Source organism: Liolophura sinensis, chromosome 7, assembly GCF_032854445.1.
Source record: "Liolophura sinensis isolate JHLJ2023 chromosome 7, CUHK_Ljap_v2, whole genome shotgun sequence".
NCBI classification, from domain to species: domain Eukaryota; kingdom Metazoa; phylum Mollusca; class Polyplacophora; order Chitonida; family Chitonidae; genus Liolophura; species Liolophura sinensis.
In genome coordinates, this window is record NC_088301.1 from 1,567,198 (window position 1) to 1,593,968 (window position 26,771).

General features: G+C 38.1%; 1 protein-coding gene across 2 annotated transcripts in view; it reads left to right on the plus strand.

The window, feature by feature from the left end:
* The window catches only part of LOC135471962 (adhesion G protein-coupled receptor L2-like), a 97,267-nt gene that overhangs the window by 939 nt on the left and 69,557 nt on the right, over window positions 1–26,771 (plus strand). The gene's annotated exons all lie outside the window — the stretch shown is intronic.

Below are 26,771 nucleotides of genomic sequence, written 5' to 3' on the forward strand. Positions count from 1 at the left end.
CAACAATTTCTGACATTCACACGCGCAGGTAAATATCAGAAATTGTTGAAAATAGACCTCAACATTTAATTTAATTGAACAAACTTACCACAAACTTTAAAACATTGTGGCAGTAGTTGCAATATTTTTACTGATAAATGGAATGTTGTATAGATAAATACATGTAGAATGTAAACAACTGAGTTTCTTTCTCAAAATTCAGACTAAACTTGTCATCAAACTGTTAAAAATGTGTGTTACGAAATGGCAAATTGGGAATGTCAATATATTGTTGTTCCGATAAAAAGGTCCAGAAGTAAATGGATCATTTAATTTTTCTTTTAATTAAATCTTATAGAACAATCAAGCCTTTATTTAAATTGACTTCAGTAAGTTAATGAATTAATATAATTATTAAAGGCATATATGGTTCGTCAGATGAGATTTTTGACAAAAAATTAGTCAGCACACATTTCGTCAAGTTTCTCCTGTTATTTTATAAAAACCCAAATAGTTACAAAGTAGAGTATTGTGGTAACTCCAACAAAAGATACAAGTTAGGCATGATTCAATATTTTAGTTTTATTTAACAATTTGCAAAATTCTTGAAAAAGAATAAATAAGAATTTAAATAAAGTTGTTTTGTTTAAACCATTTTCAAAAGTCTTGAAAATGGTTTAAATAAAATCGAAATATTAAATAATCATCGCCTTGTATCTTTTGCTGGGGTTACCATGAAGCTTATCAGTGGAAATGGAAATACCAAATAGTTACCTTTCACAAATATTAGCATCATCTGCACGCACATTGCTGTTCATATTTAATAATAAAGTTCCTAACATTCATAATTTTATAAATTCAACTTAACATGATTTTAACACTGTAAATAGTACAGGTACAAGTGTAAGCCTAATGTTTACTGAATAGCAAAAATTTGAGCTATTCTTGTTAAAAGCTGAAATTTGATTGAATTAGCCGACTACAGATTTTTTGCCCAAGACGGCCTCGTGTAACCTGTTTAGTGTTAGTCATGTATTTTACAGATACATGACAAGATACCAGTAGGTGGACCAATTAATGGACTATAGACAAGGGCATACAGTCACAAATCTTGTAAATCTAGGTAACAGATATTAGTGACCATGATGGTAGGAGGACAAACTCAGAGAATCGATATGAGGTTAGTTTTGTGTTACTGTTAGTCGTCCACAAACAGTAAGTGATGAATCATTTATTTAACAGATTCTTGGACGTGGTCTGTAGTACAGGAGCAGTAGTGTTTATTTATATTTGTGAGTGGTGCGAGAGAAAATACATTACCTGCTGTCAAGGTGAAAGGGTTATGTAACTTACCTGTTTGTCAGTCTGCTTACATACCTGCATATTCAGTTCATTTCATGTTTCTTGTCTCTAGCACTTGTTCAAAACCTCTGTACCGATGCTGCAAATAAAACAAGGGCCATTTACCTCACATTATTATCACAATTGTACCGTTACTGAGGTGTTGGTAGGATGTCTTAAATTTTTATCATAGGACATTCTTTTTACCACATTTTATTATAGCGGTGGAGATCAAGGTTGGAGTGTGTGTGGTTTGTGTAGGTTGAGTGTCTGATGGGCGCTATGGCACAGGCAAAGCGTGGGTGTGTGTGACAGTTATGTGTATATGTTAGGGATTGAACAGGACTTCATGGCTGAGGTTACCTCAAGAATTACAACTATAGCACTCATATTTGTATTCAGTATCACCTGTAACCTAATCAGACCTTGTACGTGTTGACACTACAGGCCATGTATCTGGAATCTTACCCTAGCCCGGTTGTAATACCCTGGAGGGAAAACTGTGTCGGGTAACTGTATGAGGTATATGTCTACTCACGTTGGTCTGTGTCAGAAAACATAGTTCACCGATGACACCAACAACTGACCTGTTTTTTTTAATTGAACTTTAAAACATGCCTAAGAGCTTTGCGGTTTCTGGAGGCTGCGTAAGTATGTAAAAATGGCGTTGTTAATTTCTCCAGCTGTATTGTACATGTGCATGCGTGACGCATTCTTGTCATCATCAGGAACAGCTGACTAACTGTAGGTACTCTAGCTAACTCTTCAGCCGTTTCCCATTTCTGCTTATGCGAAAGGACAAACTTTCTGTGCAAATTATGCACATTTTAATTTGATTTTGGAGACAAACTATATTCTTTGGATTGGACCAATTTCAGGGCTTCACAAAAAGTATCATTTTTTCGGTCTACACAAAAGAATGCCTTCAGAGCATGCTTGAATAAGCACCTTGCAAACATGCAGAAAGTTAAAAGACTTTGAGTACATGTACATAATGTGAAGTATAGACTAGTGTAGAATAACAGTCACTGGTCTTGTACAGGATTGAAGCTGTTGGGCATGTGGATGGAAGGCAAAAGGTAAATTATACACATGTTTTCAAGGTTATGATACGTTAGTTGGTCACAAATTATTTACTTTACCAAATGGTGTTCTTTGCCTAACTACTATTACTTTATTGTATTGCACAGTTGTCTCACCCCATCAAGGCAGCAACATTTCATGGTATCTGGAGGTTATTTATTTCAGATTTATCATTTGAATTGAAATCTGTTTTGTCTTGTGAATGATTACTGTTGTCGTTGTGTGTGGCGGAACACACTACTACATGCTGATTGTAATTTGATTTTGTATGAAATTCGTGGTATATATCAGTTTCATTGCGGGTAATACACATTATTATGTTCTATTTGTGCATGACATACTGCAATCGCGTGCAGCAAGTCGTAACAGTTAGCTGCTGTGTAGTTGCAGGAAGTGGCACGTTTAGCAGGTGCATGCATTTGTAGTTGCGCAGGCATTTTGAAATTTGACACAGCACATGCTGTGAAAAAATTGACACCATTCTCTTTCATCTTGGATCATAGAGATGCCAACATTTGATTAGCCTGTCTGACAGAAATCTAGAAATTCTATGGATATTACACTGTAATTTATCTCTGACAGCTGCAAATTATAGCGCAATTATGGTTTTTATGACTGAATCAATCACAGCCTTTTTTGTTTTTTTAATATCTTGTGCGCTGACCGATGTTGTCTAGACGTTTTTGGACATGCAATTTGTGGGATTATCCCCATAATGTTTTTGTCAAATCAATTATTTTCTTGAATTTTTTTGTCAAGACAAGATGCATGCTATTGTAAAATTATGGTAGCTTGATCACATGTATTGTATGGCAAAAAAGAAAAAAATCTATGAACTTCCAGAAAATTTGTCTATTTTGTGTGTGTGACTACATTGTAAACCAGGGTAATATATATTTGTAGTGTGTACAGTAAGTGTATATAGACGTAATATTTCTGCATGTATATGCATGTAACGTGTACATGCATTAAATCTGGTGATATTTTACTGTGGGTTTGAGGAAGGTTGGGTGGGGCAGCATGGTCAAAACAATTATTGACTGTGTAAAATTTTTGATGCTTCATTTCTGTCTTGGACGTACCGTTAGATTCAGAACATTAATATTCGTACATCTGTGCATTGTTCGCTTTCCCTTTTAACTAAGCACTGTTTCATCAATGGCTTGGTATTAGGGTACGGTTGATTTCACTCTGCATTGTGTCAGAGTCGATGAGTTCTTCTCAGAAACAGCATCTCTCTCCGGTTGTTCTCCCCTCAGTGGGATAGAGGGACAGGGGTGTGCTAAGCCCGAAACCCTGATGTAACTGAGACCTCTGCCAGATGAGATCCAATATCCCTCCGGGGTGTTGGTGTTGAGTGAGGACTGCCATCCTGTACATTACATGTATCACTGACTAGACAATGATTATCATATTGTAGCTGAAAACCAGCTAATTGCTATTCTGAAAACTAGGGGTATAGTCCCACCAATAAGTTGGCAGGTGTGTGTGGGTTTTTGGGCTGTTCTTGGCTCCCCTCAGAACCACGCCCTCAGCTGTTTGCAGATCTCTGGTCTGGGCATATACACTTACATGTACTCAGCCTGCCAGCTGTAGTGGTGAGGGCTCTTATAAAGAGATGCTGAGACGAGATGTTTGTGACGAATCCCAGTGAAAAACTCTATTGCATATGCAAAGTTCCAGGTGACATAAATGATTTGATGTTATTGTGGACATTTACCAGTTTTTTTAAAGATATAATTCCGTAATCTTGTAATGCTTAGTGTTTGCATGAAAATTTTGTCGAGAAAATTTAGGATTTACTCACATTACACGTACTGAATTTGTCAAACGTACAATGTATGTAATGTGCGTACATATACATGTGGTGAAGTCATTAGGTGGCCGAGCTATCATTAAAAATCTGTTCATTGGGGAAAAAACGCGACTGACCCACCTTAAAAGGGGTCTGACTCTTCTTTTTGGCTTTTGATGAAATTTTTTTTTTATATTTTTATTTTATTTTATCAACGTTACTTCCTTTAAAATCCATATCTGTTTCATTTGCTAGAACTCTGATAGGGTTGGATTGCTCCCAACAGAGAATTTTTAAGGATAGTTTCAACAGTAGTTGTAAGCTGCATATCACGCTGTGACATTTTTGTTACCATGATTGGCTTTATTTTGATGAAGCTGCATTTCAGATAATGCTGTTCAGTGAGGGTTGTCACATTTATGACTGTGTTATTAGATCTGCGGTGCTCATCTCTCGGGTTGTCCTCAGCTAAGTGTCAATTATTGAACTAGTGACTCAGTAGCCTGGTATCCCTTCCAATCTCTGAGCTACGTTCTCTCTCTCTCTGTCTCTCTCTCTCTCTCTCTGTCTCTCTCTCTCTCACACACACATATCCCCTCTTCCTCTCCTGGCCAGATCGTTTTGATCAGGCTATTTGGTTTACAGTGCCCACTGGAGTGAAGAGAAATGTCTTGGGTTAATCCATGTACATGTTTCTGAATTTATCTTGAAATGCTTATTTGTTAGTTGTCAGCAGGTTAGTATTCCTGGAAAACTTAAAAGAAGAAAAAAAAATATCTTGCACATGCAGTGCCAGTTATGAAACAATGACATAGAACTTATGAATTGCACACCCATATTGGGTATTCTTTCATACCAGGTAAAGTACATGTAAATGGTTCTAAAGTGTTAGTTGTGTTAATAATTTTACTGTACAATTTTCCCAGCAAAACAGGTTCAGATACAAGTGTTGGCAGGATAAAAGAGAGTGTGAGAACCAAAAACAGAAGATGACACTTTCTGTGCTTGTCACAGGGATTCTCAGATGTTCCAGATATGTACTGTCACTGTGATTGTCTGATATCTGTCTATAACTGCAGTCACTTCAGCTTTAACAAGGGGGTTATGTTCAGGACAGCTGGGCGTGTTACTCATCCAACTGCTCTGTGCAAGGCGACAGCACATATAGCCTTAAGGCAGACAGCTCTGCTTCAGACAGGATTATAATTGAATTTCAAACAGTACGATCTTTCAGGGGTTTTTTTTATGATGCGTAGAATGAGTGATATCATTCAGTGAAGAATTAAGAAAAATATAATTCTCAAATTCAGGTTCTTTGTGCTGCAGTCCAGAGAGACGGGTTGCTATCATACATTTCTGGTTAGCTGGAGTTTTCAGCTGCTGTAAATCATTAACATGCAGTGACAAAGTATTTGTTGTCATTTGTGAAGTACGTCACTTGTCTAGGATTCAGGTCACAGAGACCCAGCTGACACAGTGACAGATATTTATTATACTGGTATACATGTATCTGTTTAGTACACATTGATTTGAGGGCCACCTTGAATTACCTGTAATTGTAACAGAAAGGTAGCAATGAAATTATGTTTTCATTATGATTTTTGTCAAAATGTGTAATATAGCTTCATTTTCAAATTTATTTATCCTGTGCATAGTCTTTGTCAGTTTTATTGTTGGAAGTGTAAGTTTGTTCAAGTCAGATTGATGGCATTTATTTCAGAATGTTGTAGTGTACATTTTTGTTTGGGATAATGTTGCACCCAGCAGTCCCTGGATGTACTGTAATGTGCTTTCACCAAAATTAGGATTGAACGTGTATCAAGTAGATTGTGAACCAGCATCCTTTACATTGCACAGCTGTTGATGATACACAGGCTTTATTATTATTATCAGAGAAGCTCACCTGTGTTCATTCCTCAGATCTGCTCCTAGTTCTATAGGAGATTGAATGTAGTTGTGGTCTTGATATCTAGCTGTCAGATATTTACAACTGGCACATATTGTTGAAACAGGTTAAGTGTGTTTATTTTATGGTTGTCTTTGTTGACAACTACAGAACAGAGTTGAAGTGACACTCTAGGAGTAATAGTTATAAAGCAAGTGTATAAATTGCCATCCAGACTGGTTTGCCTCTTCCATGTACCCAGGCTGCCGCCAACTCACGTCATTTCAGAAGGTTATTTTTACATTCGCAGCACTCAAAGTCTTAAAACCTGTACAGCGGAATATCAGCATGTGAAGTGAGGGGAGATGGGCATATAGACAGAGACAAGGCTACCTCCAGGTCATGGACGGTGCATGCTCTGTGTACTTACCTGACTGTATACCTGTTATTGTTTATGTGCATGGATGTGCAGCTGACCTGGTGTTCAGCTCACCTGTATGAGTTATTGCAGATTTGTGGTTGTACATACATGTATTTTCCAGATGATAACTACATCAACAACTAGCTCTCCACCCACCATGCCACACGTACATGTATTTAGGGCTAACCGTGTATTTAAGGCAGTTGAGTAGAAAGTTCTTCTGTGTGTATCAGCAGAATCAGCCTGTTTAATTAAACAATTAAGGATCTGGATGGCAGAGATACCATGATTCCTCAACTTTTCTGCATATGAAAGATCAACTTTCAGTGCAATTTATGCACATATTTAAATTGATTTTGGTGACAAAACTACACTGGTTGGATTGAAAATGATACTTCATTTTGAGAATGCCATCACAGCATTCATGAGCTCATGTGCAGATGAGAAGGGGATGGGAAAGGGCCATCACCCGTTCACTCAATCTGTGAACATGTGTATCATGAGGTTCCAACTGCTGGAGGCGATTGGAAGGCATCGGTAATGGGCCGTCTCCCACTCACTCGTTCTGTGAACATGTGTATCATGAGGTTCCAACTGCTGGGGGGATAGAAAGGCATCGGTAATGGGCCGTCTCCCACTCACTCGTTCTGTGAACATGTGTATCATGAGGTTCTAACTGCTGGAGGGGATAGGAAGGCGTCGGTAATGGGCCGTCTCCCACTCACTTGTTCTGCGCTCTGAACATGTGTATCATGAGGTTCCAACTTGTGGAGGGGATAGGAAGGCGTCGGTAATGGGCCGTCTCCCACTCACTCGTTCTGTGCTCTGAACATGTATATCATGAGGTTCCAACTGCTGGGGGGATAGAAAGGCGTCGGTGATGGGCCGTCTCCCACTCACTCGTTCTGTGAACATGTGTATCATGAGGTTCTAACTGCTGGAGGGGATAGGAAGGCGTCGGTAATGGGCCGCCTCCCACTCACTTGTTCTGCGCTCTGAACATGTGTATCATGAGGTTCCAACTTGTGGAGGGGATAGGAAAGCATCGGTAATGGGCTGTCTCCCACTCACTCGTTCTGTGCTCTGAACATGTGTATCATGAGGTTCCAACTTCTGGAGGGGATAGGAAGGGGACAGTAATGGACCGTCCCCCACTAACCTATCTCTTCCATTGTTTGGGGATAGTTATGGTGGCAAAATTCACACTTGCTTTTGTTATTATTTCACTGTTTAGGTACTTTGCATTGATTTAATCTGTCACTGTATATGTATATATTGTTTTCAAAATCTTGTTGTAAGTGGTTTACGTGATCCAAATTACCATGTTTTCCAACGCATAAGTAATGCAATATATTGTTTCAAATTGTTTGTGTCTGAGGGCCTCAGGGTAGATCAAACCTAGTGTTGACTGAGTATAACGCATTGTATTTAACCCTCTTGAAATAAAGCCATTATTATTATTATTGGCCAATTTTAGGTCTTCACAAAAAGTATAATTTTTATCAGTCTATAAAGGAAAATGCAATCAGAATATGCATGAATCAACACCTTGCAAACATGTGAACAGGTTGAAGAATTACAATAGGTGGTAAATTGGTTTGTTTTCTAATAATACTTATAACTGTTATTTGTTTAAAGGTTTTTCTGGTGTTTAACACTGTTCCTAAGAATGTTTTCTTCCTCTGCCAGCAACCTGCTGATGGTCTTGGGTGTCCCATCGGGTTGTGCCCAGTTTCCTCCCACCATAATGCTGGCCACCGTCGTATAAGTGAAATATTCTTGAGATATATTGAAAATTCTCATGCTTCAAAATGGGATTAAACCGAATGTCTGGAGTGACGAAGTGATTCAAAGGCAAGCCTTCTATAAACGGTATTTCAGTGTGTCAAATTTTTCAGGGCTTCAGTATTTTACATGACAGGTGTTAACATGTTGCATGCTCTTGGTAGGCAACTAAGAATTTTCTTAAAGAAGTCATTGGTGCTGCACTACTTGTCTTTGAATTAAATTCCCCACTCAGAATTATCATATTATATAACAATTATATTTGAATGTATGCCCAGTACGCAGTTCATTGGGATTTTTTTCTGTTCTCAATTCCGTTTAACGATCAACATTAAAACCCCTTCAGCACAATGACATGAGTGACAAAAGGCTCCTGTAATGAATGGTATTGTATTCTGACAAACAGGTTTACACTCAGACAAAGCTGAGGGATACAACAAGGTCACAGATCTAGATATAGTGTTTACTTGGTAAAGATCTTCTACAGGTAATCATGCACAGGTAACACAAGCATGCAGCTACTGTATAGTGTGTCATTCACAGTTTCACCATGCTAACTGTTACATGTGCATTACAACTAATATGTATACTTGGAACATTAAATTTCATGGTATTTTGTCAAATGAAAAATGAAAGTCAAATAAATGTGGCAATATGTGTTTGTAATTGCTTTTCTGGAATTTCATATGAATCTATATGAATAGTGGTGGCTGGATTTATCAAAAGAAACCAGGTACATGTATGTGTAATGACAGAGAAAATATGACATGAGAACCAGGTACATGTATGTGTAATGACAGGGAAAATAGGACATGAGAACCAGGTACATGTATGTGTAATGACAGAGAAAATATGACATGAGAACCAGGTACATGTATGTTTAAAGACAGAGAAAATATGACATGAGAACCAGGTACATGTAATTGTAATGACAGAGAAAATATGACATGAGAACCAGGTACATGTATGTGTAATGACAGGGAAAATAGGACATGAGAACCAGGTACATGTATGTGTAATGACAGAGAAAATATGACATGAGAACCAGGTACATGTATGTGTAATGACAGAGAAAATATGACCTGAGAACCAGGTACATGTATGTGTAATGACAGAGAAAATAGGACATGAGAACCAGGTACATGTATGTGTAATGACAGAGAAAATATGACATGAGAACCAGGTACATGTATGTGTAATGACAGAGAAAATAGGACATGAGAACCAGGTACATGTATGTGTAATGACAGAGAAAATATGACATGAGAGCCAGGTACATGTATGTGTAATGACAGAGAAAATATGACATGAGAACCAGGTACATGTATGTGTAATGACAGAGAAAATATGACATGAGAACCAGGTACATGTAATTGTAAAGACAGAGACAATATGACATGAGAACCAGGTACATGTATGTGTAATGACAGAGAAAATATGACATGAGAACCAGGTACATGTATGTGTAATGACAGAGAAAATATGACATGAGAACCAGGTACATGTATGTGTAATGACAGAGAAAATATGACATGAGAACCAGGTACATGTATGTGTAATGACAGAGAAAATATGACCTGAGAACCAGGTACATGTATGTGTAATGACAGAGAAAATATGACATGAGAACCAGGTACATGTTATTGTAAAGACAGAGAAAGTATGACCTGAGAACCAGGTACATGTATGTGTAATGACAGAGAAAATATGACATCAGAACCAGGTACATGTAATTGTAAAGACAGAGACAATATGACATGAGAACCAGGTACATGTATGTGTAATGACAGAGAAAATATGACATGACAGCCAGGTACATGTATGTGTAATGACAGAGAAAATATGACATGAGAGCCAGGTACATGTATGTGTAATGACAGAGAAAATATGACATGAGAGCGATTTATGGATGATTCCTATCGATGACAGTGTGTGTTTGTAGGAAAGCCTCCTTATGTATCTTCCCATCTGACAAATTTAGGGGAATTATTAAGAAATTAAGGTTTAGAGTTGTAGAAGATTTTGGAAGAAATGTGGACACGTGTGCACATCGCGATTTATTGATTGTCTATAATGCTTACACTCTCTTGTGTATACAAAATGCTTGCACAGACTGCAGTGTTGTGTAAATATACATGTACATTACATAAAATATGTAGTAGGAGGTCTGCAGTGAAGAGGCTTTTGTCTTAAAGATGACAACTACATGTAAGGCTATTGTGATGTGGTGCTAGGTTTGTTTTGAATGCCAACACTCATTGATTGGCTGACGGATGAAATATTGGCTCCCAAGTTACAGCTGATGAGAGTGTTGAGCAGACTTGTGTGTGGAAGATAATTTCTATAAAGTAAATTAAACCCCAATTACAGTTAGCGCTGTAAGAATACTTAATGAATGCATTGTGCTACTTAGGTCTTCATTTTTATTTTCCTTCATCTGATTGGTCTTTTATGCCTTACTCAAGGATGTTTCACTTTAATATGGTGGGAGGAAACCTGGCAGGGCCTGAGGAACACCATAGCAATTCACAGGTTGTAGGAAGACCTTGCCATATGTGATATGAGAGGAAGTCAGCATAAGCTCCTGAGTCATAGTGCTGTATTAGCACGTTAAAGAGTTAGCTGTAAAGGCCCCCTCACACTGTTTAGATAAATACAGGCAGATACTATACCTTTGGTGCAAATTTCCATTGGGCATCAAAATTAAGCTATCCATATTTGACACAAAAAAAGCACCAGGAAGTAACTGTATGTGGGCAAATGAGATAGGGTTGGACCATTTGAAGCAATTAATAAACCAAGGGTGGCCCCATATTTACATGTACAGCTCTGGAAGGATTGCATGAACATGAAATTTATGAATTGGGGTGCACGTGCCTGAATAAATATGAGCTGGAGTGTGTTGAATCTCTCTGGGACTTGGGCACATTAGAGAGTATGACTGTATTAGTAATGATCATCAGGCAGCCCATATGGTTAGGGACTCAGGCAGCCCATACGGTTAGGGACTCTCACTTCTCCTAAATGTCCATGGTGACAAATCTTATTTCCCTCGGTTGAATTTAATGTGTAAAGAGAGTGTTTGTGTTCATGTGTTTGCAAGTGTGCATGCATATCTGTGTGTTCTTCCACACAAACGCACAATTTGCTAGTTGTTATTCTTTTGAAGAAGGTTGAAGAATTACAACAATTGCATAGTGAGCAAGATATGCTAGAATAGTTGGTCTTGGTCATGGTGGAATATTTCATAATGGAAGGTCTAAATTTTGCACTTAAACTATCCAACGTGTCCACTGCTCAGGCAATGTCAGTCGGCTTCGATTTGGTGTTGCTGATTCTTTTTAACATTCCGATAACTGATGTCTTTTTAAGAAGTCATCCTTAAGGCATTTCTAGATCTTGGGATGAGAATTTGCATAATGTCATTAAAAATGTGATTTGTCACTGTCACTGAGTTTGAATTAACTGATGATTATCAAAACCTTACACTCTTTGCCCATATGGCCTGGGATGGAGCTGATACAATACTCTTCTGCCTCTGACGCTTTAGCGATTATATTTCTGCCCTGACCGTGTGGTGTAATTGTATCAGAGCTCTGTCTCTTAAACCACTTTGTAATGAAGACTCAGATTCAGTTGTTTGTAATAGGAGATGTTTGGTTTAAATCTATTAAAATTAAATTGATTATCTTTGAATTCAGTTAATTTGACTGATCTGTGAAATTTCCATTGTTCCTAAAAAGAATTTAATCTATGTTTAATTTACATACAATTTGCATGTACAATCTCTGGAAAGTTTACACGGGACTTCAGTGATGACATTTGTGTAAAAAGAAGCAAAAATGTCCTGTTTTAAACATTGTCATATTCAGCGGTTTCAGACGGGCATAGTTTTCCCTTGATAGGCAACTAAGAATTGTCCTACAGAAGCCATTGATGCTTCTCTGCTGTGTATTAACATTAAACTGAATACAGATTTGCCCCTGCCAGTGCCAAGAATGGGAAATGAGTGTGGAAGTTTGAATACAGTTGAATAGTTGAATAATTTCTGAAGATATTTTTTCCATCTCAAAATATTAAAAGTTGGTAGTTCCAGGCTATACACTGTACATGTATCTTTAGCAATTGTAACAAAAGGGAATAGACATACAGGCATACAGGACCATGCTGCATGTAATATTCATTGTTCATCCACATCATTTCCAGTTACATGTACATTTTACCAGATTTGGGTTTTATAACCTTGTCTCCATGAAGAATCTAAAAATTCGGTAAACCGAATGGTCTATATTTATATGTCACCACTCTAAAGGTATGCTAAGTGTCTTCCTGAATGATTTCTGGTGTCTCTAACACGGCGACTTTTGAGAGGGAGGATTTCCGGTACATGATGTATATTTAGTTGGAGGATGGACTGTGGTTTCCTGAGTGCTCATATGATGATGACAGTGACCAGAAGCTGCCTGGTGCTGTTGTCAGGTGCATGGTCATGTGTATGGCTATTAATACATCAGGTTATGAGAATTGAGCATGTAGGTGTTGTGTGTTGATCATCTAGGACAGATCTGGTGTCAGGCGAACAACACTGACATGTAACACTGACACTTTTCTCAAAACCTGCACTACAATAACATATACATGTACATATATGGACAGGATGTTACACATGGAATACATTGTACAACATTGTACATGTAACAAAAACATATACACCTACATGTATGTAGATGAATAGGCCTGCTCTGAATTACCTCCCTTCTTACCCAACAGCAACTATGACGTAATGCAAGTATTTTCATGGCATCAAAATTAAAAGAAGTAAATGAATAAATAAATATGATATCCGCCTTTGAGAGTCGTAGATTTCTCGACGTTTTTAGCAAAGACAAAGTCCATGTTTTTCCCCTTTAAACAGTCGACGATGCTGTCTATAGTATTTCATTAGTTTCAGGATTTTAAAATTACCTCCAAATTGACTTTAAAAAATACATGACATTTTCCTAGGCTTTCCAACTAAGTTTACAAAATTAAAATGTGTCATAAAGCCAGGTCTGATGGCGCGACAGGCTTATCCTGCTTCAACTCTGAAACATGTGATTGGTAAGATAATACTGAGGTCCCACCTAACCACAGGTTACTCCCAAAAACCCACCTTTTAAACGGGAGAGTGACCTCAAGGGAGGTAATTTAGTGCAGCACTATACTGTGAAGATGGTGATAGTGTTTTATCCTTTATAAATGCATCATACCTGCATGAACAGCATGAGTATTGGTACTGCTGAACTGTTGTGTACAGTGTATGTACATGCATGGGTACTGAAACCTCAGGTTGTTTCCAGAAACACTTCATGTTTTATACTTTGGGGCAGCAGTTGAACTGGTGAAATAGGTCTTCTCATCTAGTTTCCAATATATTACCACACAGGATTTTGGTAGGGTAGATATAAAATTGTACTTCATAGGTCACAGTGTGTACACAAAATCCTCAACAAATTCGACCATAGACACATTACATGTTTTGACATATTAGAGGAATGTTTAAAATACATGTATCTGATCTGGACATGTTATCTGTGATTTCTGTGAAGGTCAGATGTACGCCTACATAGATTTAGACAGAATTTGAAATCAGGCTGTCTTATTTCCAATTTTCTCCTGTTTTCCCTATCTCTCCCATGTCAAGTATGGGAAGTATGTTTTTGTGTTTAGTATTGTTTAAACTATGTTTTCAAATTGCATTTAAAGTCATACATGTAGTTAACTGGTTGGATTTGTTGAGGTTTAAGGATGTCATAAATAACCATAATGTACAAATGTATTTAAGTATGCAACATATGGGAAAACAACCTGGCTAAAGTTTCCCTGAGGTGGAAATCAATCATTACTGATACAGTACCAAGTAAATACAAATTAAATAGGAATGTTAACTGCTTTGCTGCATTATCAGTTCTTCACCAGGACGTTGTTCTTGTACCGTGACTGTGAAATAGTTTTTTCTTGAACCATGGAGCGAACTGAAATGATGTGCCAGAAGACAAATGTTACCTGATTTGTAGTTCCTGCCACTTGATCAGTGTTAATGGAAGCTTGTACCAGTTGTGACATTAACTCGCTATTGATGTCTTTATCGTTTAGATAACCAATAATTGGGCAATATCCAGGAGTGGTATGGCGGGCCTTGTGTTCACAGATTCAAAGGGCAGATTGTTTGCCAATGATATGTGGTGTATATGATATATCAGCCGCACTCAGTGGTGGGATCCTATCAGATTACATTCACCCCATGATTGTGAATCTGTTGATGTGAACCCTGACTGGCAGTGATTGAGTGTCAGGTCAGGTCTCTGATCTTAGCCAACATTCCACTCAGCTCAGCTAGTCATTGATGCCCCAAGGGGTGGGTGGCTTTTTGCCCCTGGATCTGCAGTTAACTGGTACTTATATACACCTGATCTCTGAGGGTATACTGGACAATGATCACCTTGGGGGATGGATAAAAATCGGAGGTGAAGTGTTTCAGGCTGCGGAGGGTATACACTGTACTTGTCCCTGTATTGACATACAGTACATGCAAGCTAAAGGGACCTTAGGCATGTTTATGTATTCCAGACTGATCAACACTACATGTATATAGAATCTGACCTTTACAGTGATTCTCCTGGACATGTGATATAAAACACATATGGTACAGTATGTACCTGTATGTGAGGGAAGCTCTCTAATGTTTCTCATCCTGATTTGCTATTGTCATTTCCAACATTTGAAGTCACAGTTAAAAATTGTTGTACAGCTTAGTAAGACAGGGCCGTCTTTTACAAAACTTGTAAATCAATTTTTCATAACTTTTCTCGAGAATGATGACACTTTATGGCACTATAACCTAGACAATGTCTTTCATCATTGACAATGATGATCTTCACACCCAAGAATATGTTTACTGGTAGATCATTGCTATTAACATCATGTACATGTATACACACATGCCTCTATTCTGTGAGGAACTCGTTCTTAGAACAATAATCGTAGATTTGCTAATTAAGGCTGCGGCATTCTGAATGTTGTCTTGCACGCCGACTTTCAGCGTGACACAAATACTTAAGATTGTACATGTCTTTACATGTTGTCTTTTATGCCGACTTTCAGCGTGACACAAGATTGTACGTCTTTACATGTACTCTGTATGGACCTAAAATCCAGTAATCAGATTTTTTGTACTTCTGAATTTTGTCAAGTTCAGGAAGGTTTGCTGTGTGTGTGCATCAGGATTTGAGTTATTTTCATCATGAAATAAGTGTGATGTGTTCAGTGTTGTGAGGTCGATGTTACAGGTTATCTGGCTGTGTGTTCTTTACTGCAATGTGATGCGTCTTCCTCAACTGTGTGCTGGTGTAAACATGAAAACTGTGACAATGAGAAGTTGTATCAACCTTCAATATGAACCTAATCTTGACCTGACCCCTGATAGATGAGTGGGAGGATTGCATGAGGTTACTAGTTGTCTAATGTGCCTGTGTCGGTCTGAGTCAGGGAGGGGACACCAGCCTATATGTAATGTTGGTGTCTGCTTCATCAGTAGTTCAGGATTTGGTGTCATAGTTACAAGCTGGGTTTGGTTTACATGTTCATTGCAGTGGTACACCTACATGTACATCTGTGTCAGCGTGAGGCCGTTGAATTACATGTACAGACAATTTAATATGTATTATGGGTAGCGTACATGTACGTTATTGGTGGACTGTTTCACTTGTACTGTACATCTTTTTCAAGTCGTATCACAAAATACTGCAACAAAACCCACAGGTGCATGTGTGTGTTATCCTGTGGAACACGTAGGGCTATGCAGCCTCCAGGAAGTGGTTTGGAGAATTGTCATGTGCTATGTGATTTATGGAGGAAAACAGTTGACCTTGGGGTGTGCTGTGGCGTTCCCCTTACATTGTGTACTTGTGGCTTGTACATGTATACTCATGGCCCAGCTTGTTCTGTGTGTGAGCAGAGGCCAGTGGTCTGCTGGGGAGAGTAGTGGAGAGTGACCAGGTACATGTGTGGCCAGGATTATCCACAGCTGTATGTAAAGGTGTTTTCTCTGATAAACAGGAGATATTTTCTGTCCCAGCATCTTAATCACATGGACAGGAGACCAATCAGTGAGCTTAGCACAAAGTTTACCTGTACATGTATTCAGTGGAAAACTCAGCTTGTGAAGGAGTGTTTCTTTTGTCTAAATGACAATCATTTAGATTGAGTAAATTGTAAATCAGTTTTTTGTCAAACTGTTGATCAGCTTTGGTGGCCTAGGTAAAGCCCTTTGACAAGATGGGTCACAAACATGTGAATAGATGGGTATTTATAAGCTTGGCCATGTTTGTCACTCAGATTTGTGCTTTATTTGGAATTTTAGTGTTAGAGTGAAATGTTACATCATTACCTATGCATGTACAACCACGTGTGTGCTGTTCCCTGTATCATCTAATCTGTTAAAACATGGGTCTCTTCACAATTCCTTAGCTGCCACCAGCTCTGCCTTTTAACATATGGGTCGTTTGCTCAACAAGGTTCCTGAGTGCAACATAAAATTGATTTTTTGCAGGATATATTAGCTCCTTTCTCTTGTTTTAATATCTGTTGATCCTGTGGAAAGTGGAACAATTCTGCGAAGGGAATTTTTTTTCGTCATTCAGTGAATATCTGATCATTGTTCTGCTGTCTGGTGATCATACATGGAGGTAATGTTATGTATAGTACCTGGTGCATTTAACAGTTTTATTCATTAATATACATGTACCATATAAATTGTATTCTGCCAGCAACCTGCGAATGGTCGTGGGTTTCCCCTGGGCTATGCTCGGTTTCCTCCCATAATGCTGGCCACCGTCGTATAAGTCAAATATTCTTGAGTACGGCGTAAAACACCACTGTATATGGAATGTCAATTCCTGCTATAGGCAGAGACTACCGTAACAGACTGAAATTTTCTATTGATCAGTTATATAAGGAAAATATACTTTAATGATTTTTACAAAATTGCTGTTTTCTGTATAGTTTTCTGGCACCAAAACTGAAAAGTTGTCTATAATCATTTGAAGGATTGCTACTATATAGGCTACACATGTCCATGGCTGTGCTGTATACATGTGGGCCTCAGTGGAGTGCATGGCCAGTTGCCAGGGTTAGATCCACTTAATTGTGTAGGGTACAGAATCACTCCACGTTTGATTGGTGGAGATGTACGTTTTATTGGTAGTGATCACCGTAATCAATATCATCTGGTCATTCCTGATTTGGTTATTACAGTGTTATTTTTGTCCCTTGACACTGTACACCTCAGGATTATCTTAGTTGATTATTCACGTGTTAGGCCACTAATTGCATGTGTCTCTCATGATGTCAGCTTATTGGTTAGATTATAACAATTGTGATTCGTCTGGTCAGCCAGTTGGCTTTTATAGCCAGTAATGTTTGTCTATGATAACAAGCCTGAGGTAAGATGGATCGCCTTCATTAGCCATTCCTGTAGTAGTTTTCAGTTCGGGAACAAATCCGTTTCACAACCTGTCTGAATATTCTCTGAAGAATTATCAATCCATTTTTTCTGACAAGAAAAGCCAGCATGTAAAACTTTCCTGGACAAAGCTTTGCCCCAGAGGATTTCGTTGGTGCCATTCATTTTGGTGTCGTGAATGAGGCTGTAACTCTCCTGTTTGGGGATTTGATAAGTGAGTTAGAATCAGTCATTTTCCATCCTAAGCCTCTGATTGATTCATATTTGATCTTCAGGTGATGAAAACCATAATGGTTTAAGCTGATTGTGATGTGTTTCTGGTCAGTGGTGCAAGTCAGGCAGAAAATTGAATCCTGGGAGAGGGCATAGAAGTGTAAAGTATGGTTTATGACTCAATTAGGGATCCTCCAACATTTGTTATTATGCATGTACATGTATATACAAATAATGAAAGCGAATGATTCCCCAGACAGAGGTTCACACCTTTCAAAATAAGTAAATGAACAAAGGGTGTACATGGAACACGTACAAGAAGACGGGTTTCTTTTAACTTAAATGAGGCGTTGCACCTGTGGATTCTTTTAACAACTTCCAACATGGTTACATGTATTCCAGCATTGTTACATGTATTCCAGCATGGTTACATATATTCCAGCATGGTTACATATATTCCAGCATGGTTACATGTATTCCAGCATGGTTACATGTATTCACACTGATCCAGAGCAGAAATAAGGAATGTGAATTTTTTCATCAGAATATTGCATGTAAATTATTGGGAATGGAAAAGTAACATACACTCTAGTTTATAATATTATTAATAACTTTGTTTCAAGAGGGTAGCATTTAGATATATTCATTAGATATATAAGATATATTCATTAGATATATAAGATATATTCATTAGATATATAAGATATATTCATTAGATACATAAGATATATTCATTAGATACATAAGATATATTCATTAGATATATAAGATATATTCATTAGATACATAAGATATATTCATTAGATACATAAGATATATTCATTAGAGACGTTGCATAACACTATGGACAGATACATATAAATATCAGGAATATCAGTATAAGACGTATACATGCAAAGAGTTAATGGTGGAGAAAACATAAAACTTGTATAAAGTTCGGTTTTAAGTCATTGCTTTGGAATGAGCAACAACATTGAGAAAGTGCATACCTGTACACTTGTGGATGAATACGCAAAGAGTTAATGGTGGAGAAAACATAAAACTTGTATAAAGTTCAGTTTTAAGTCATTGCTTTGGAATGAGCACAACATTGAGAAAGTGCATACCTGTACACTTGTGGATGAATACATTCACATGATGTTTGCTCATTGCCATCCAAAGCAAAATTTCTGTTTTGTGATGGTAATGACCACACTGTCTTCTTCCAGGCTGTTTTGGCAGTGTACATGTATTTGTTGTTTACATAATTGCTTACAGTAATTATCACTGGTAATGACCACACTGTCTTCTTCCAGGCTGTTTTGGCAGTGTACAAGTATTTGTTGTTTACATAATTGCTTACAGTTATTATTACTGGTAATGGCCATACTGTCTTCTTCCTTACAGTAATTATCACCGGTAATGACCTCACTGTCTTCTTCCTGGCTGTTTTGGCAGTGTACATGTATTTGTTGTTTACATAATTGCTTACAGTAATTATCACTGGTAATGGCCATACTGTCTTGTTCCAGGCTGTTTTGGCAGTGTACAAGTATTTGTTGTTTACATAATTGCTTACAGTTATTATCACTGGTAATGGCCATACTGTCTTCTTCCTTACAGTAATTATCACCGGTAATGACCTCACTGTCTTCTTCCTGGCTGTTTTGGCAGTGTACATGTATTTGTTGTTTACATAATTGCTTACAGTAATTATCACTGGTAATGGCCATACTGTCTTCTTCCTTACAGTAATTATCACCGGTAATGACCACACTGTCTTCTTCCTGGCTGTTTTGGCAGTGTACATGTATTTGTTGTTTACATAATTGCTTACAGTAATTATCACTGGTAATGGCCACACTGTCTTTTTCCAGGCTGTTTTGGCAGTGTACATGTATTTGTTGTTTACATAATTGCTTACAGTAATTATCACTGGTAATGGCCATACTGTCTTCTTCCAGGCTGTTTTGGCAGTGTACATGTATTTGTTGTTTACATAATTGCTTACAGTTATTATCACTGGTAATGGCCATACTGTCTTCTTCCTTACAGTAATTATCACCGGTAATGACCTCACTGTCTTCTTCCTGGCTGTTTTGGCAGTGTACATGTATTTGTTGTTTACATAATTGCTTACAGTAATTATCACTGGTAATGGCCATACTGTCTTCTTCCAGGCTGTTTTGGCAGTGTACATGTATTTGTTGTTTACATAATTGCTTACAGTAATTATCACTGGTAATGACCACACTGTCTTGTTCCAGGCTGTTTTGGCAGTGTACAAGTATTTGTTGTTTACATAATTGCTTACAGTTATTATCACTGGTAATGGCCATACTGTCTTCTTCCTTACAGTAATTATCACCGGTAATGACCACACTGTCTTCTTCCTGGCTGTTTTGGCAGTGTATATGTACTAGGTAGACCGCCTCTCTGTGCGGAAGAGCAGAAAGCATTGTTTTTTGGTTTTTCTTTCTTTTTACTGACGTCACTCTGGGATAGGCTTTTAGCAGACAGATGCCTTTTTTTGTTCACAAAGCAAAATAATTACATTTGATCCAATTTGACATGTGGGATATGATTTAATTGTTTGTTTTCTCAGTGATGTTTGTTTTTACATAGAAGTTGTTATAACAGTTAGGGAAAGAAACAATGATGTTTTGACATTTGTGTTTGTTTGGATATGTATGTAAATAAATACATGACACATGAAGCTTTTGCATATTTGGGGCCCTTACCCGACCATAAGGCCATCCTTAAAAGCAGCTTGGTTTGCTGTTGGGGTACTTTTCCCATCTGATGTGACTTGGGCCTTAAAGCTGTGTAGATTGTTGTTCATCCCTGCCTTTGCAGTGATGAATTGTGGGCTGGCTGTACACATGTAAATCTACAGTACATCTTCATACAACATTTTCAACCTCCTTAACACTTGTTTCCATCGGAATTTATGCTTAAATTATTATGAAAATGTCGCCAAAAATAATTGATTTATCCCATCTCCCTCCTCCCTTCTCCCCCCTCCCCCCCCCCCCCCCTTAGTTCTCTCAGAATGTTTAAAATATTGCTTGCACTGGTGGTTGAATATGCAGAGTTGACCTTGGGCCAAGTTGACATTGCGCGTACCTCATTGTAACCCCAGATGAACCTTCACAAATGGCCCTTCTATGAATATTTTATTGAAGCTGGATATTTTTTTTCTGTCTCTTCCTGTAATTTTGTTCATAAAAAAGGGGTTTTCTTCTCTGACTTTCTCCAGAGCCCTCAGACACCCATCCAGAATTGTCTGAAACGTCTCACTCCCTAGGGAAAAAAATGGCTGCCAACGACCTTGATAGAACCATTTCTTCACTTTCCATGGAATTGTAGAATTAAGTAGAATTACATGACAAACTTGTATTTGTTCCAGTTATTGAAACCCTTAAAGTAAGTCACAGATTTCCCATCAAAAATACATGAACATATGGAAAATGAAATTTAACCAAATGTGTCGGTATGGAAAGCCTTCATGTTAGAGCTTGCTGATTGCATTACGTAAAAGATTGATGAGCTGACAACAAGTTTTAACCCACCGACCAAGAGGCCCATTATCTTATCAGTCAGTTCAAGGCTTGACAGTTATGAACTTTTCACTGCCATGCCAAAACTGTATGAATTATAACATTGACATCAGGGGGACATTCCAATGTGTGCAGTGCATTGCTCCCAGTGGCACTGAGGTAAATCAAGCGGTCTTGTTTGAAGTAAAAACTTTGAATGTCCTGTGATAAATGATGGACGACTTAACCTTGCTCTCAGTGATGTTTCTTTGGAAAACAACTTCCAGCTCTCATGTAATCACACTTGAAGCTGTTGTAAAGTTTTCTTTGAAACTTGTTAGATGTTTAAAATTCTAAGGTACATTGTATTTACCAACAAAAAGAGCATTAGTTGTATTTTCCATTTCTTGATCAAAGCTAGAGCTTGTTAAAATGTTAGTGTATTGTATGTAAGAATCATACCTGTTCAAACTACATGGAACTACAGGTTGTCATTTGTGTGAGAGTATTACATTTTGTGTTACCTGATATCCAATTAACAAAAGGCCCACTGAACTCTCTGGTAGCAGCTTAATTAAACGCTATAATTGGCCATCTTATTTAAGAGAGTTTCCTTGTAAGGTAATTCAGACAAGGTTGAAAGCTCCTGCTTTAATTAATTCGGTGTTGATGGAAGACATAAATTTTATTTTTCCATTAATAACATTCAGATGTGAAAGTTCTGTTGCTGATATCTGGTTTGACAGTGGTAAGGGAGTAGTTGCAATGGCAAGCATTAATTGGTTCCTTGGTTCCACACTTACATGTACATGAACAGGTTCACCATGCCAGATTTATAAACTAGTGGTTTCTTGTGAGCTTCAGTTTGAAATACATGTACATGTAGTATGTTACAGCACAGGTGCATTTTTTATTTTACATGTAGTACATTTGTAGAAATGAAAGAATGTGTAACCATGTTTGCAATGTTTACATGTACATGTAGTATGTTACAGCACAGGTGCATTTTATTTTACATGTAGTACATTTGTAGAAATGAAAGAATGTGTAACCATGTTTGCAATGTTTACATGTACATGTAGTATGTTACAGCACAGGTACATTTTTTATTTTACATGTAGTACATTTGTAGAAATGAAAGAATGTGTAACCATGTTTGCAATGTTTACATGTACATGTAGTATGTTACAGCACAGGTGCATTTTTTATGTTACATGTAGTACATTTGTAGAAATGAAAGAATGTGTAACTATGTTTGCAATGTTTACATGTACATGTAGTATGCTACAGCACAGGTGCATTTTATTTTACATGTAGTACATTTGTAGAAATGAAAGAATGTGTAACCACGTTTGCAATGTTTGCATGTACATGCACATACTTTTACATGTAAAACTTGCTGTCAAAAGAGCTGTATATTATACAAGGGTCTTGAACTCTGTAAGATGTTTTTAATTCCTTATAAAGTATTGATACAGCACACATTTACATGAAGTTTGCTGTTGAGTGTAGGTAGCTGAATTTGATCGTTCAAAATTGTAAATGACAAGACAATTACTAGTCGTGCCAGGTTTTAGTCTGCATGCACCTACAGGTTAAGTTATGCAAGATTTCATTATGAGAGGGAAATATTGTTTCGGCTGGTTTAATAGTGTGGTTTGTGAGAGATGTACAAACATTGACGTAGGATCTGTCATGTTATGATCTGTGTCTGAGCCCTTCACGGGTCTTTATCAGACAATCTGACACGAAGGATCTACATTGTGTTTTTTTAACCACCAGTTTTTCTGTTGTTTAAGTGCAATTTGTCAATTTTAGCTCCTGTTATTAAAATGGTAACACATGGTCATGTTTTCTTGGACAATGCCATCACACAAGTTGTCGATAGTCCTGCTTTTTTATGAGCTCGTATAACTGTAATGGTTTATTTTCCCCAAACAGTAATTATGTTGTAAAAGATCCAGCAGTGTTAGGGTGATCTGGATTGTCTCGGGTGTCTAACTGTGGAAGAACTACACTGGCCGAATGCGGCTACCCAGATGTAATCAGGCTGGAGTAACTTTTAGATGAAGCTGTTTTTTATGCCACTCTGCATTGGTTGTTTTTGTAAGTCAGGGAACACTATAGCGTAAGCTTCTGTGTGTTAATGACTGTGCTGGTTTGTATCCTGTGTGGACGGGTGTTACAAGTGACTCGTCAGGGAAGGAAGAAGCTGTAACCGTTAATTGGACATGTCAGGAAAGCTATCAGGTAAATTAGACAGAGAGTGTTGAGCTTGCCAAGGTTAGACGCTGCGATCCTAGCCAGGCCCGTTGTGTTGACTTAAGACTAGCTCCTTAGGCTGAGTCAGAACTGCAGGAAAAATGACAAGTGCTGGCCCTAGATGGGATTATTTCAGCTTGTGTCCTGGACAAAGGATAGAGAATCGCAACTCCATTATCCTTGCATGGCTGTCAGTTGTTCTGGCAGAGTGGCGCTTGTTATGTCCCTCATAATTCATTCATTTGCATGTATACACTATGGGCAAAGGAGTCCTTACTTTTGAAGTACTGGAAGTCTATGTTCTCCTAGTGTACATGTATATCAATAAATACAGGGTGGTGCAATTAATTCGCTGTAATGTCAATTTTTAATTTTTGTATGGTATACATGTAGATCTATACAGGTAGCTCTTTGTTTTATTCTTTTGACTTCCAACTTTAGAGTAAAATATTTTGAATAAAATGTTGAAAGATCATATAAATGATGCAAATGTCATATATTTTATATAAGATTTTGTGCTTTCATTATAGAATTACAGTAGGGATACAGGCACTTCTTGAAGAGATGAACCTTAGAAAAATGCAAGAACTACAAATAAAGCTTTAATTTCTATATAATAGCGACTGTTAGGGCATATAGTCAGATTGAACAGTGTTGTGAAATTTTGTAGTTGAAACAAATAAATTAATGAAACCTTTGCTTAAAAAAGGCAACTGTCAAACTATACAATTTGCTCTTCCTATAGGCCCCCAGTAGCAGTATATATGAACCTGTGTAAATGTGTGTGGTCAGTGTCTACTCGGTGTCCTCCTCCCAATTTGTCAGTATGCTGTAGAATACAGTGTGATATTACCAGGCAGCCTCAGTCAGAATGATGTTGTTAGATACATTCACATATGTTCTGTATTTTGTTGACACACCTTTATGAGTCAGTAATGTAATTAGTCTGAGTAAGATCCAGGAACTATAGCCATATAATCAATAATGTTATCTTTAATAACCGGAGAAACCCACCGTCAGCAAGCTGACGCAGCATTTTGTGCACGAGTTATTACATCTAGCAAGTGTATGGGAGTACTTTGTGCATATCTTGTACATGCCACTGCAGCAGTCCTCAAACAGCCATCAGATTCACTCTGATTAATGCTGACAAATGGCTGGAATTATCCTTGTACATATAGTGGGGACTGGTTTTTAACCCATCACTCTCACCCACAGAGCCCTATCACTGCTGGACTGATAAGGCGGACACCTGAGCACATATTACTGCTCAGCTGATTTGGAGTACAAGGGTATAGCTGGTGTGTGGTTCACAGGATCACAGTAGCCTGGTTCAGTTGAGGGTATCATAGCAGGCAGGCAGATCTGTGGCTGTCCATTCTCGCCTGTCCCCACCAGAGAGGCCATTCTGCTGCCTGCCCACAGCAGGGATTGGCCCCCCCAAACCTCTGTTTGTTATTGGGCCACTTGACTGGGATAATAGCTTTTCCACTGGTGAGTGTGTATGCTCTCCAGTGCTGTACAGACAGGTTGATTGTCTGCAGTATGTGGGCTGGTATATACAAGCATTGTACTACTCCACCTGCAGGCTTTTCTCCGATTGAACTCTTGCTAGGAAGTTTCCCTGTTGAGCACAGCTCTGGTCCACATGTCTCAAGCTCCAGGTCCTGGCTTACATGTATGCCTGAACAGTTAGTACAGAACTAGAGCTGTGATAATCTTCTATAGGAGACAGTATTTGTCAGATAATCAGTGAAGGAGTGTTACTCTCATTGTATAGGCGAAGCAGCTCCTATTGTGTGAACAATCCTCCCATTATCTGGTTTGTCCTTTGACCTCAAAACTAGGTTTTTATGCCAGGTTAGTTATGTTGCTCAGTTTGAGAGGATTTAGGGAGCTGACACAGGCTGATGGGGTAACTACTGTGAGCTGTTTAGACAGATTAGCTGGCATACTTGTATGATACTGTGAATAGTAAACACAAAATCACACAGAGTTTTCGTGAATGAGATGAACCAGTTAATTGTTGTAGCTCGACAGCTTAATTGCTACCGACTTGATTTCCCCCAATTAGTGGAAATATTTAGGAGTGCTTGTCACCTGTAATTTGGATACCTGGATGTATCTGGTGAAGAACAGGTATGTTGGACACCATTCTTCATTGGACCTTTGTCTTGGTTGATCATCAGCCTTTACATTGATGTGGTTGAAGTTTCTAAGGCTTCTGTCAAAGGAGATTCTCCTTTGTTGATGTTTTCAGGTTAGTGAGTACTTCAGAGAAACAGAATGTTCTGGTTGAGCTGCCTTGAATGACTTTTGTCTCAATTAATGATGGCATGAGACACTGAGTGAAGTTTGATACAGATAAGATCTGTCTTGTCCCATGCTGTATACGAATGGTGTTTGTTATAGAATCTGTCTAATTGTTCCATGCCCATGACTAATGAAGTGTGTTCTCTTATCTTCTTAGGATAACTGCCACCCCTGGGGACCTGCATCTTGAGGAGCTGCCCCTGTGTGTCAGGATCAATGTAGCCTGTGGGTAACAACTTCACCTGAACTGGGAGAGTCCGGAGGTTGTAAAAGCCCACAGAATGGCTTTCAGGTGGGACAGGAGCGTGAGGTTTAGCTGCTTCACCTGTCTCCTGGAACTGATCATTTCCTTGTTACTCATCACCACAGACAGCCCAGCTTTGGCAGAGAAGACATGTAAGTATACTATAACACCGTTCTGCTGAGGAGTTCAGTCTGATGTGTAACAAATAGAGAAGTTGTGCTTTTAGAACCATATTTATACATTCTTCCACTTGGAACTTACACATAGTAAAAACAGTTGATTTCAGACAGGTTTTACATCAAAAGGCTCATTGAAGTGAAATATTCTTGATAATGGTTGAAAAAAAATGTATGGTACACATGTACTTTGCATGAACTGTACATTACTTAAACTGTCTTTTTTAAGTTACATGTTTTGTATACATATGTTT